The sequence below is a fragment of the Pipra filicauda genome, unplaced genomic scaffold, assembly GCF_003945595.2.
Source record: "Pipra filicauda isolate LSUMZ 115617 unplaced genomic scaffold, ASM394559v2 scaffold170_size1570365_pilon, whole genome shotgun sequence".
Classification (NCBI taxonomy): domain Eukaryota; kingdom Metazoa; phylum Chordata; class Aves; order Passeriformes; family Pipridae; genus Pipra; species Pipra filicauda.
Genome location: NW_024104218.1, coordinates 369,904 through 383,200, shown reverse-complemented (window position 1 = coordinate 383,200; position 13,297 = coordinate 369,904). Strand labels below are relative to the sequence as shown.

At 45.7% G+C, this 13,297-nt stretch overlaps 1 protein-coding gene across 5 annotated transcripts in view; it reads left to right on the top strand.

Annotated features, from left to right (window-relative positions):
* The window catches only part of BRD3 (bromodomain containing 3), a 45,429-nt gene that overhangs the window by 4,340 nt on the left and 27,792 nt on the right, over window positions 1–13,297 (top strand). For 3 of the 5 annotated variants that reach the window (XM_027731657.2, XM_039379592.1, XM_039379593.1), the window contains exon 3: window positions 2,217–2,311. The exons of 1 other annotated variant lie outside the window; for it this stretch is intronic. The gene's annotated coding sequence lies outside the window, so the exon portion shown is untranslated. Of the gene's footprint in view, window positions 1–2,216; window positions 2,312–4,801; window positions 4,900–13,297 lie in introns of those variants that run through there. One more of the 5 variants, XM_027731661.2, reaches the window with a different exon arrangement.

The following is a 13,297-nucleotide window of genomic DNA, read 5'->3' as shown; positions in this document are numbered from 1 at the left end:
ACCGTTCAGATCATAATCAAAGCTGCTCTTTGCAGGTGAACACTTACAAGATCCTTTGGGTCTTGGATCACTCAATTCTTTTCTGTCTTCCCTTCAAATAGCACAGTGCTGTGCCTTTGGGGGATTGTAGACATCCTGGCTCCTGGGTTCCCAGTTTGGGGGCTCTGCTCATCCTTTTCCAGATGAAGAGTGAACACCAAAGAGACAAAGGTTCTACAGGGACTGTCGCATTCCCAGGCGTAAGTAACCAGGGTGGCCTCACCAACCGGTGTGTCCAGGCTCTCAGAATTACAAAGAATGAGTCAGAAGAGCTGAGTCCCAATTCTGACTCTGCCCATGATTCTCTGCATCATCATATTCCCTCTCAGCTCTCTCAGCTGAAAAACAGGAGTCATAATATTTCCTTACCTACAAAAGCTGTTAGGAGGATTATTGCATTGTTGTGAATTCCACAGATGAAAGGTACTACAGAAGAACAAACTGCAATTATTGTTTCAAACCTCTGCCCTAGTCCTGTCATCCTTAACTTACTGAATAGCACTTACTCAATCGAGGAAATCCTGCCACTACAGTGAAGATGATCATTGGAAAAGATGACTCTCTTGTTGCAATAAGAGCATTTATCCCCTTGTGTTCAACACCCTTCTCCCTGCCACTGGGATGATCGGAATCACATAATCCCAGATATTTACTACACGTTTTTAAGCAATCTTCTATTTGGGCACTATTATGTCTTTATCCCAAACATGGCTGTTATTGAATAAATTCCCTTTTTATAATGTTTAACATCCACTCTAGAGATAAGCAGCTGCTGTGAGTCTGCTGCTGTGTGAGGTCTCTTGGAGCCCATGGTGGCTGATGGCTGACAAAATATCCAGAATGGCCAAATTTGGCTGCCTGGAGGCGTGTGGAGCTCAAATCAGCCTTTCATGTGCATGTACAGCATGCCTAGGGATGTGCCCAGAGATGGAGGGCCAGAATGCAATGCCAGTTTGGTATTCATACCCCTTCAGCACCCTTCTCCACTTGGAAATCCCAAGTGCAAATACTAACAAAGAGCTCCCCTGCAGTGGGGAACTGTGGTTTTGATGGTGAAACAGGCGCTGAATGGTGAGGTAAAAATCAGAAGCTTGCAGTTAGTACCTACAGCAAAGATCAGAAAATTGGTGCTCTAAGTTAGTGTTCCCAGCAGCCCCTGATTCCTGTTAAATACTGTTGGGTGCAGTCACACCAGGCACTGTGTGTGGCCAGTCCTCACAAAACTCATCTCAGAAACAAATATCTCCCTTTTTCTGCTTCCACTCCCTCTTGTTTTGAAAAGAATCAAGACTCAGAGGGCAGAGAAGCAAAAACTGCCAGTGTTTAACAGCCCTGAAAACCACGTGGGTTTGCACGAATAACATTTTTCTTGTTGAAGCCTGTGCACAAACCTTTTGAGAAGCATGTTGGTACCACTGTTCATTATGGGTTAAAAGTACTGCAACGGGAGGAATAAATACATGGCAGGTGTTCGTTAACAAGGTACTAATTGGGTAACTGGAGGTGCAACATAAGAGACCACAGAGGCCAATCAAAAGGCTCTGGGTGAATCTTGGATGCTCCTCTGAGCTTGGGGAGCAGGAGGAGGTAAAAAGCTCCTGCTGTAGTCTTGCATTTTCCGGAAAAGCTGATGTTAAGGTGTTTCAGAAGCAGCAGACTGTTACATCTTGTGCATGAAACTGTGTGACAAAATCAGTTCAGAATTTAATTTAGAGATTGCAACTATCTTTTCCTTGGCTGGAGTTCTTTTACTTTGGGCTAGGTAATTCGAGCTTGAATTGTTCTGATTTGATTTCACTGTACCTCCTATGGGGTTTATTCAAACTGAGTCAGCCTGTGCCTGTTTGGTTAAACCATTATCTAAACTCACTGCCTTGCATAAAGAAGGCTTTAGGGATCCCAAAATATGTTTGCTTTCCTAATCCCTTGGAGGATGCAGTGGGGTTCTTCAAGCACAAGTTTGCAGATCTGCAGGTAGGTGTGTGAGTGACTCGTGTGTTCCAGGTTGAAAGCTGATAGTGGTGAAACCTCTGGGGACAGTTTCCCATGTGAACTGTTTTGCCTGTTCAGCCTGATGCGTAATGAACATTACAATTTGGTATGAAACTTGTCTTACACCCACCCTGGGTGAGATAAGGAAGGATAAGGTGTAATTGGAGACTGCTTTTGGGTTGCAGTTTGGATACACCCTTCATTGACAAGCTGGTCTTGCATGTGGATTTGCAGTGAGGATCAAACTCCAATATTTAACTTGTGCATGTTCCTCCATGAGGTGAGTGCCCTGCCAGCTTGGAGGGCTTTGTGCTCTCACATGTTTATACTCTCTAGCTTTTCTTTTCTCTGCCTTTCTGCCTGCACTCCCCAGTTTCACTCTGCTCTCCTGTTGCACTCTTTGCACGTTGCTGGGGTTGCTGAACACTTTGCATTAGGAGCCCCCCGTTCAGCTCCCTGTGGCTCTGCCAAGTCTTACGTTGCAGCCAACACGTTTTTGTTGCAGGAGTTTGCCTCAAACTAAAATATAAGTGCATTTAAAACCCAAGCTTTCAGATTATGGCTCAGCTGAAAATGAGCCTTTAGAGTGCACGGAGTACGTTTTTCCGAGTGTTCATAATGAACACTCAGCCGATTGTTCCCTGCCCCCTCCCTTGGAAAGCTTCAGCCTGCCAATTTTTCCCAGCCCCCAAGCCCAGAGCGGCAGCAGTTTTCATTTAGGGACTCTTTGGTCATGCTCATGATTTGGTGTCTGTGTATGTTATGGCATCCATGAATTCATACTCTGGTTATCCATGTGGATCAGGCGTGTACTGGAGCAGGACAGTGCATTCAAAAGATCTGACCTGGTTCTCTTCAGCTCTCAAATGCTTTGATATACGTCTGCTCTTTTAGAATTGCCTTGACAATGAGTGTAGAGCAGAACAGTGGTAAAAAGTGCCTTGTGTTCAAAAATCCAGTCCTTCCCTGGATCCCTGGTATCTGGTATTCAGGACACCTGTAGGCAGGGCAGAGTTCAGGTGGTGTTTCAAAGGGGTTTCCTCGCTCAGCCTGGCAGTGTGGAACATTCAACCAGACACAGGGTGGGTTTGTGAACACCAGTGTGATGGTGCCCCTCGAGAAGACCCAGATTTTACCTTTTTCTCGCTGTTTGCAGGCTGTGTGTTCCCACAGGGGCCACGTGCTCTGGGTGTGGAGGGCAGCGAAGCGATTTTTGGGTACCTGAAGTTAAAAAGAGCAGTTGGCAGGAGGGAAGTCCAAGTCACAAACTAACCTAGAGTGGGGTTTGGGTGTCCATGTAGATGTAACTTCACACACTGCCTTACAAAGGAAATATATCCAAGAGCAGCATGGCTGTGAGCGAGTTTCTGGTTCCTGAGTTTGCAAAACCTTGAAGCTGAGTGGAAAAAAGCACTTTTTCTTGGGTTTGGTTAAGGCATATGCACAACTTTGGTTCCATCCTCAGGCAGCCACAAGCACGGCTAAGTGGAATTTTCTTAAACATCTGTCCTCTTGCCTGTACAAACCCCAGTCTTTCTGATGATATCATACCTCTGGAGAAATTTCAGTTCCGTTGCTCGTGTTTTTCAAAAGCTAATCTTCTGGAAATAAGACTTTTTAGTAAAACTGCCTTCACCTTATGGTTACAATAAACTGACTTATTAACTGGCATGGGTGTGTGGCTGTCTGTACCAGCAGCATGGCAGCCTCTGTTGGCACATGTGTCCACAGAAAAACCCCTAACTCTGTCTTATTTCGTGTTGGCACTCAAATGTTTCCCCTCGTTTATTTTCCAATGGTTCTACTCTTTTTTCCTTTTTTTTTTTTTTTTTTCCCTGCAGCAATTCAATCATAGTTTGGGTTATAACTATTTTTTTTTAACTTCTGTTTGCATTTGTGGATTTGCTTCAGGACATGGGCTGTGTTGCTCTGTTGCTTGGAAGCGTCTGTAACAGTGCTCGTGTTTGTTGATGTTTTTATGGTGTTGTGTTGGTAAAATTCACATTGTTTTTATTGCATACATTAGATTAATTTCTGTTGTTTTCAGCAGTTGACAATATTATGAAATGCATCAACCAGTGAGAACTACGTCGGGTTGTGGGTTTTCTTGATGGATTTTTTTTTTTTTTTGGCCAGCTACTACTCCAGCGTGCATCGGCGGCGGGCTATTTTTATTGCAGCTCGTATTAGTTGTTGCGTAATGAATGTGAGAGCGCATTACCCAATGCAAGCCGCGATTTAAAAAAAAAAAAAAAAAAAAAAAAAACAAACACAAAAAAAGAGGGGAGCGAGAGCAAGCCAAGCTCCCCGCAGTTGTGATTTAAAACTCGGTCCCCGCGTGGGTCCCGCGTTTCCAGCCGCACTTTTTAAGGGTCTTGCCGTACCTTCAGCGCGGCGGAGGCGCGACGGCGGGCGGGGAGGGAGGGAGGGAGGGGGAAGAGGGATTTTCCCCGGCCATGTCTGCCCGGGGGACACCCTCCAGCCGCCGCCTCCCCGCGGGTCCTCCCCGCGGTCCCCCCGCCCCGCACCGAGCGGGGGGTTCTCCCCGCCGGGGGCACCGCGTTCGGCGGCCCCGCCGCCCGCTGACCGGGGCATCACCCCTGCCGTCCCTCTCCCCTGCCCGCCGGCCCGGGGAGGGCGGGAGGGGGCCGGGGGGGGACCCGCCGGCTGCTGGGACTTGTAGTCCCGGCTGCGGCCACCGCTTCTCCCCCGTCCTTGCCCGGGACTACGGTCCCCACATGGCCTTGCGCCCCCGGCGCATGAGCGCTCGGGCGCTGTAGCGCATCTATTATACTGCCTTGCCGAGGATAAAAAGAAGAGCAACTGGAGGGACTATAAGGCAAACGTTGCTGGAGCTGCCGGGGCAAAGTAATCTATTTAATCTTTCCCTTTATTTGTCGGATGCTTGGGTGTGCGTTGCTAGCACTGGGCCATGGTTTCTGGAGGGAGGGGGGGCCGGGGAAGAAGGGGGAGGAAAAGCAAAACCCACTTGGGAAAGGCCAATGCCGATTTTTATTTTTTTTTTTAATTTTTTTTTTTCTCCCTCCTCTCTTCTTCTGCTCCTTCTTCTTGCGGGAGCCCCGCGTCGCTCCCCGCGGCCCCGCAAGCCTTTGTGCGCCGCCACAATGCAACAAAGCGCGGCGGGGCTGGCTGCAGCCTGGCCATTGATTTCCTCCCGGCCCCGCCGCTCCTGCCCACCCTTTTCTTCTTCTTCTTCTTCTTCTTCTTCTTCTTCTTCTTCTTCTTCTGCCGCTTCTTCTCCATCTTCTGCTCCCCCCTCCCCTTCTCGCCGAGCGCCCGAAGACGCCCCGGCCGGGCACAGCCGCGGCCCCGCCGAGCCCCGCGCCCCCAACGCAGGACGGGCTTTCTTTCTTCCCCCCCCTCCCCCTTTTTTTTATTTCTTTTTTTTTTTTTGCTTTTCGTTTTGGTTTTTGTTTTGTTTTGTTTTTCTTCTTCTTCTTCTTCTTCCCCCTCTCTCGCTCGCTTTCCCTCTCTCGCTCTCTCTCTCTCTGCCCGCCATCTTTTGAAGGGGAAAATTAGGGGCGAGGAAAAGGAGGGCTGCGGGCGCGCTCTTAAAAAGAAAGGGGGGGGGAAAAGGGAGGAAAAAAAAAAAGGAGGGGAGGGGGGTGGGGTGAAAGCGTGGAGCGTGGCGGGGGTCTAGGCAGGCTGCAGCCCCCGGTGCCGGCGGTGTGCGGTGCGCGGTGCCCGGCTCGGGTGCGGGGCTCGGCGGCCGCCCCGCGCCCTGGGCCAGCGCCCGCCCGCCCGCCCCGGCCATTTCCCCGGCCCCGCCGCTGGCTTGGGAGCTGGAAAAAGGTCCGAGCAGGCAGCGTAGGATGGGCTGGAAAGTGCGCGTTTCGCGTGTTGTCCGCCGTCCGCATGCATTTATTTGTGTATGTGTGTGTGTGTGTATCCAGCTGCTTCGCTCGCGTAAATATCCGGTGTTTACCAAACTTCTGCAAATAAATGGAAACCCGAGGGTTCGTCGCCTAAACTTGATACGCTTTCTAGGTGTAAAAAGAAACGCAGATCGCGGATTTATATATAGAAGTGTCGTGCTATAAATAATGCTGCCGATAATAAAATGTAAAACTTCAAAACTCAGCCGTCCTTCTCCTCCGTTTATGCTTCTTGTTTGGGTTTGGCACCTCCCTGGGCGCTGGGGATAGAGCATTATTTGTAGGCTGCTTGGTTTCACTTTCAAACAAAGCTGTAGTGTTCAGGTCGCAGGGTCTGTGAGCGTCCTTAAGCTGCGTGGTTGGGTCTTGCAGGGTGTTAATTCAGAACGTATTTCCTGCGGAATTGACTTTTGACAACGTGGAGAATGCATTCTGTAAGCTTCGTGATAAATGTTCTGTGACAAACCCATAGTGTGGATATTCCTTCCTGTTCATGTCTTCAGGAGCTAAAAGTTACTAAAATAAACTTGTTTGGATGAGCAAATGTGATGGCTTCACTAATATTTCAAACTTTTATGTGTATGGGGTTTTTTGTTTGTTTGTGGGTTTTGGTTTGGTTTGTTGGGTTTTTTTGTTTGTTTGGGGTTTTTTTAATATCTTGAGTGTCTGACACTGGTAAATAATAGTAGGTTAGGAGTTGACATAATTAGTAAAGCACACCTGCTGTTCTTTGCTTGGAATGGAGAAGCATTTTTTTTTTAATATGCTTGTTAGTATTTTTAATGTGTTCAGTGTACGTGAGTGGGCTGAGGGGGTGTGTCTACACGAAACTGGAAGTTTAGTTTTAAAGCTGAAACTGTTGTCTTTAATTCACACAGTGCTAAGTCAAGGTATTAGAGAGGGCTTGGTGACTGCCATATGTGCTGCAGTGTTTGGGTGAGAAGTGCAGAATAAATATGCATCGATCAAAACAAACAAGAAATCCCCAAAGCAGTTTGGTTGCTTTACAAGCAAAAAAGCCACGATCTGTATTGCTTACAACTACCCAACTGCTTGAGTGTACTGTGAATCCAAGTCCTGCCTCCTGATCTGCAGATCACAGCACTTTCAGGCTGCCGGGTGTCTCATTTTGTTAGTGCAGAAGTTTGGGGAGTTTTTAATAATACGCTGGGAGGCTCCTGCTGAAACAAAATAACTCCTGACCTCAAAGCCTTCCTTTCTGGAAAGAATAAATGCTAAGATTGTGTATTTCTTTCTCTTCAGCCCACACTGGATAAAAATATTCACTCATGAATGTATTTGGTGTTTTGAGACAATGTTTAATAAAAGGGTTGAGCAGGGGGTAACAGTCTTATACAATGCTCAGCATAAGCTTGATTGCAATATTGTCTTCAGTGCTGAGACAGTAGCTATTCCAATGAAAGGCTTTTCAGTTGTAGCGACCTATGCATGCAGAGTTTAAATTAGGAAAGAATGCACGTGCAATGTGAAGTGTCTGAGGTTTGTTTTCAAAACTGACTTTGGAGTGTTGGTTCTGTTATCTTCAAATAAAAACCAGGCTTCTGGAAATAAAACTTGTGCCATTTAAGCACCGAAGTGCTTACAAAAACTTTAGTTCTTGTCATTAAAAAAATATTTAGAGGGAAAGCATATTGAAGTCTGATGTTCCAGCTCAGTAAGCATGCTAGGGCAGCAATGCTGTTTCAGTGTCTATCTCCAAAGAAAGCTGGTGGGTTGTTTTTTTGTTTGTTTGTTTGTTTGTTTTTGTTGTGTTTTTTGTTTCGTTTGTTTGTTTGTTTGTTTAGTGTCTGCAAATGCAAGTATTTTAGCAGATTTCATAGCTGGTTGTTTCTTTGCACTGGGTACAATGACTTAAATCACAGTTTTTAATAATCTTTCAAAATGCTTCTTTCCTGAGTTAAGAACCATGTGTTTAAAATTCTATCCTTCAGCTCTCCCCTAAGATGGAGGGAGTCTAACAGGGGTTCTTGGTATCCTCAAACCTTTCCTGCAGGCCTGGGATCCTGCCTGACCCGAGGGTCTCTTCCCCATGAGGCTGAGGGCAATACACATGGATAAACCAGTTTGCTCTGGTGGAGGCTGGGGCTTCCCACAGTTTTTACAGACACATTTTTTTACTTGGTACAAGTTCTGAAAGATGCTGTTTAATATTTACCTCTTCACTTTGAGGGGGGGCACTTGTGCAGTGGGGTGTGGGTTTCCAGCCAAGCCCTGCTGCACTCCTAGAATCTCACTCCTCCCTGGAGTAATCTGGGAGCCTGATCGCTCTTGTTGACAGCACAAACAACTCGGGAGTCAAATCCCTCTCCTCAGCAGCAGCTGAGTGATGTAGTGAGGTCTCATGTTTCAAAGGCTTAATTACTTTTACAAAATATATTACTCTGTCTGCTTTGGTGAGCTATCAGGTGCGCTCAGCACAGACAGAACTACACTTTGCCAAATAAATGAACAAAGAGTGTTTCGCATCTGAGCGTTGTTGATTGTTTCTCTTTAATCCTGGTTGCTCCTTCTTTGCTAATTTGCAAAATTCATTAATCCTCAGTGGGTTTCCCAATCATTACCATGAGCCATATGTTTTGTTTTGCTGTGTGTGGTGTTGGTGTGTTTTTTTGGTTTTGTTTTGTTTCTTTTTAAATTGCCACATTATTCTTCAGCAATAACCCAGAGCACCGTTGTAAGCGATGGAGTTCTGGGAATTAGGAGGGAGCCATTGTGTGCTGTGCTGCTCAGTGAGCTGTCAGGACATTTTGGAAGGATCTGTGGTGCACCTCGAGCTTTTCATTCCACAGGATCTTCCTGCGACATTCGTGTGTTTTTGTCAGTCATTAGTGCTTGTTGGACGTGAACAACTTTCTTTGGGGCACACTAACTCTTTAACCCACTTGTTGCTAAAGCTGGTATTGGGAGGATGTAAATTCTTCTGGAGAGCAGTGTGGAAATTCACTGCTTTTTCCTAGTAGTTCTTTTCCAGTTCTTGATAAGATACTGTCTGAAAAAACACTGGCTTCTATTTTGGATTCCTTTTGTGCCTTTCCAGGCCTCAGTCTCTTTTCAGCAGACGCTGTCACGTTTGGAAATACTTCAGCAACATAGATAACCTGGGCAGAGGAGTCTTTTCTCCTTTCTTGGGACCAGGGCTTGACTTTCTCCTCTCCACCAGCAATGCAACAGGTGTAGCAAAGACAATCTGAGGTGAAATTTTTGTGCTTGGAGGACCAACCTGGAACAAAATGCCCTGGCTGAACTGATTCCATTTAGCTTCAGACTTTGAGTTTTAGACTCAGACGTGATTGACACTGATTTGCTTTGGGAATTGTCCTTGTTTGCTCCTGCCTTTCCTTTAAAAAGAGAGAGGCAGGGACAGGAAAAGATTGCAGTTTTCCTTGAGAGCTGTTCCACTCTTGAAGTTTACACTTGGAGCACTTCACTGACACAGTTGCACTGATATCTGTGCAGAGGACTCGTGCCCTGACACTGATGTAGAGGCCAAATACAACATGTACTGAAGAAAAAGCATATTTTTCCTTCTGTAACTTTATCTTTTCAACTGCTCCACTTATCCTTGTGTAACACCACAGAGGGTGCCTGGTTGGGGACCCGCTGGTATGGGCATGCCAAGATAAATCTATTTTCTAAAACTGCCCTGGTCAATCGGTTTGGCCATAGGCAAGTGCAGAGTTTGCAGCCCAGAGCTTTTTGCTGGGAGGGGATGTAGGATGTAGCTGCCTTTTTGCTTACCAAGGCTGGTTTAGGAACTGTGTTGTTCTGTGAGCTGTAGTGAAAGTGATAAGCTGAGCACGTGTGTGTGTGTGTTCTGAACTGTCTGTGCAAGAATTGTGTCTGGGTTTAGTGGAGAATGCTGCTCCTTATTGGAAAGCATTGCTTTTTTGCAACTTTTCTGTTAGTTAGAGTCTGAAATAGCGTTGAAGTGCAGGTCTTCAAGATGCCATATGAAAGAGGGAATGCTCCCCTAAGTTTCCCCTGGAGTAAGAGCTTTATGGATCAGCCTGTGTGCCCAAAGTGTGTTCCTCTCCTAGGCAGGAATAAGCCATATAGGAATAAACTGGGATACTTGTGTCCACACTGTAATGGTCATACTTGCTTTGACTTGAACTTCATCCATATGCAGGAGCTTTGAGAGGCTTAGGGCTTATCTGTCCTAAGCTGTGGGTGCTCTCAGCAGGACTGTGCTGGGAAGGCTGAGCTCCTCCTGTGAGGAGTCTGTCCTTCTGCCCAGAGCAGCGTTCCCTGGGTGTCTGAGGCAGTAGGGAGCACCTTCCCTTCTCTTCCTGAAACAGCACCCTCTATTCCCTGTGTAGGGAGGGGTAATAGACTTTAAGATCCAAATTTTTCCCTTTCCCACAAACTGTTTGAGGGTTTAAATCAGATGCATAAACTCAAGACAGCAAAAGTTGCTTTGATACTCTCTCAGGGTATGACAGCAGCTTAGCTACCACAGTTTGTTCACACCTCAGCTGACCTGGAACTTCCTTGCATAGCTGAGCAAGTTTGTGGATCTACCCAAGCTTAGCAAAATCACTTTTCATCGGAAATAGTAGACCCCATACAGCCTTTTGCACTTGTGTGACTATGTTTGCTTTGAGTTAACACATTGAGTTATTCTGGGACAACATGCTTGTTCAAACACAAGGCACTTCAGTTGGTTTGGAAGCAGATTAAGCCGAGTTGGAGGGAGCATGCACAGGGGACAAGTGGGGGGTCTTAAATTTTCGTGGCAAGTGGCTGCTGCTCTGTCAGCAAAGCTGCAATAACTACCTTGGTGGGTGGGTGCACTTGCTCTGCCCCATTACCAGATATAATGTTACTGTGGCTCAGCTAACAAGCAGTATATTTATGTCATGGTAATTCAATCACTTTCATTTCATTCTTCATCCCCGTAAACTGACTTGATTGTCATATATTGATTTTTATGGGAAAGATGCAGTGCTGTAGTTGTAAACCCAGAGCATGATCTTAACCAGTGACAGCTCATCCATTCTTACCACACTTGTGATGCTTCTCCTCCCGAAATGAATCTGTTCTTCTTCAGAAGAGTAGCTTTAATCATTTAAATATGTAAAAAGAAATTTAAAAGTTAAGTAGGAGACAGTGGCACAAGAAGAGGGTAAAGGAGGTCTGTTGATGAAGGTGTTTTCTGTAATGAATCACTTTGGTTCTGCTGTGTGTAGTGAAATGCTTCTAACAAGTTAACAGACGGATGTGTGTCTGTTTATTGGAAGTCTGTTGATGTTTGCAGGGAGCTGCCCCTAAGGATAACATCTGTAGCACTTGTAAATGATATTAATAATGCTGATATATGGCCTTGCAGTAGTGGTGGTGTAAGGGAGAATTGCAGTGTCGGTTATTAGGCACACAGAGCAGAAAACAACCCTTTAAATAGGTAATACAGAGGAATTAAGTGCTATTTGCAAGGGCTCTGTATTTTATACTTTGCTCAGAGTGCTTTTTGTCCTTAGTTTGATTAAGAGGAGGCAATCTTCCTGTTCCATGTAGCCTTTTAAACTCAGTTGGAAGTGGAATTTGACTCTATCTAAACTCCCCCTCCCTAAAGGTGTCACAAAGGGCCTCTTGGGTGTTGTGGTTTATCTTTTAGAAACGTATTTAAAGAGCACTGGACTGTGGGGAAAGGGATAAAGCAGATGGCAGTTTGAGCTTTGCACTTTCTTTTGGTGACTATTAGCGTTGTACTTAGTAAAGAAGTTGTTTCCAGAATCCCAAGTGATGCTGTTTGAACACCTTGCAAATACAGGTTCCTCTGCGTGTTTGCTTTTTATTTTCCCTTAATATTTAGTACAACCCTGACGCTGAGAAAAGGATTAATCTATAAATGCATGGGAAAAGGCTAATGACTTTAATTGTAGATGGCAGTGGAAATATTCATATCCCCATTTTACAAGTGGGGAACTGACAACTGCAGTGTGGGGTGCCAGAACTGAGCTGAGGTGTCAGCAGGCTGGTTTGTAGCTGGTTTTTTTTGTAATTCTGTGCAGGTACAGCAGATGCTTGGAGATGCTCTGCCCAGCAGGGAAGCAGTCAAACTCTTGTGGCTTTTTCTTTTCTTTTTTAGCCTTTTCTTCAGAAAGCTTTGTGTCCAATAATTTCTCCTTTTGAAAATCAAAGTGCAGAAAAAGAAACAATCAGGGCAAAACCTGTTGTGGAAAGACTGTGTGTAATTTATTCACTATATGCTGAATCAAACAGAGGGAGCTTGAGGTTTTTCCTTATACTGTGAAAGTACACAGAGCACCATATGCTGATTATAAAGGGGAAGGGCTGACTTTTTCAGAACACAAATGTTTACCTGTGCAGATCACATCCTTTAAAAAGCAGAAAACGAGGGCCCTGTGAGGGTGCAGACATCCAACAATCCCATTAGTTCTGGAGGCTGTGCGGGTGTTGCCACGTTTTGCTTTACTGGGTGTACCTAAATGCTTCTGCTGTGCACGTATCAACTTAAACTTGGGTCAGTGCCAGAGCGTGGGGGTTTCTCTGCTCTTTTATTTTGTTTGTGTTTTTAATCATTTCACTGAAATATGGTTTGCTGACCTGAAGTTGGCAGAACAGTTTTCAGGAGTCGCGGGATGAATCGTCAGCGGTAACACTCGTTGAAGTAGGAGGGTTATGGTGCTCTTAGTCTGCAGTTAGAAAAGTAGGCTGGTTGTGTATGATCCAGCATTTAACAGCAGCCTGTGGTCAATCACATTTTCAAATTACATGAAATGGGAAGCTTTAGCTTCTATCCCCTCGCTCAGTTCATTCCTCCTCACTTCTAACTTCCTCTGTGTTTTGGTTTCTCCCAGAGGGTGTAGATTAGCTCCCTGTTTCCTCGTGCAGTTTATCTGCTCAGTATATTTGTATCTGTGTCTTTCCAGTATCTGTATTTGTATCTGTTTCGTTTCCTGAAGGAATGTAAGCAGCAGGAGCCCAAGGCTGACTTCTGCTGAAGCCACTGAGTATCAGGTTGAGACTATTCAGCATTATCATCCAGCACTGAAATGATTAACAGCCTCAACCTGCTGCTTCACTTAGATGGTGTGTCCAGGATGGACCTGTTGCTCCTGGACTTTTAGCTCTGTGGTTTCTTCTTAGCAGCTCTCAGCAAGGGAGATTTTCCTCTGTTGCTCTGTGTGCTGTGACAGTATTGCCTGATGAGTGGTGGGCAAGCAGGAATTCAGAGATTCCCTGCCACTGAGATCTGTTGCAGGCAAGTTCACAGTGAAGGAACATCATCCTGACACACAGTTTCAGTCTCCTACTTTCAGAGCAGTTGATGATGCTGAGATGAAGGATGCTCAGGAAGGGTGACCGTGGTTCAAACCCAGGTAACA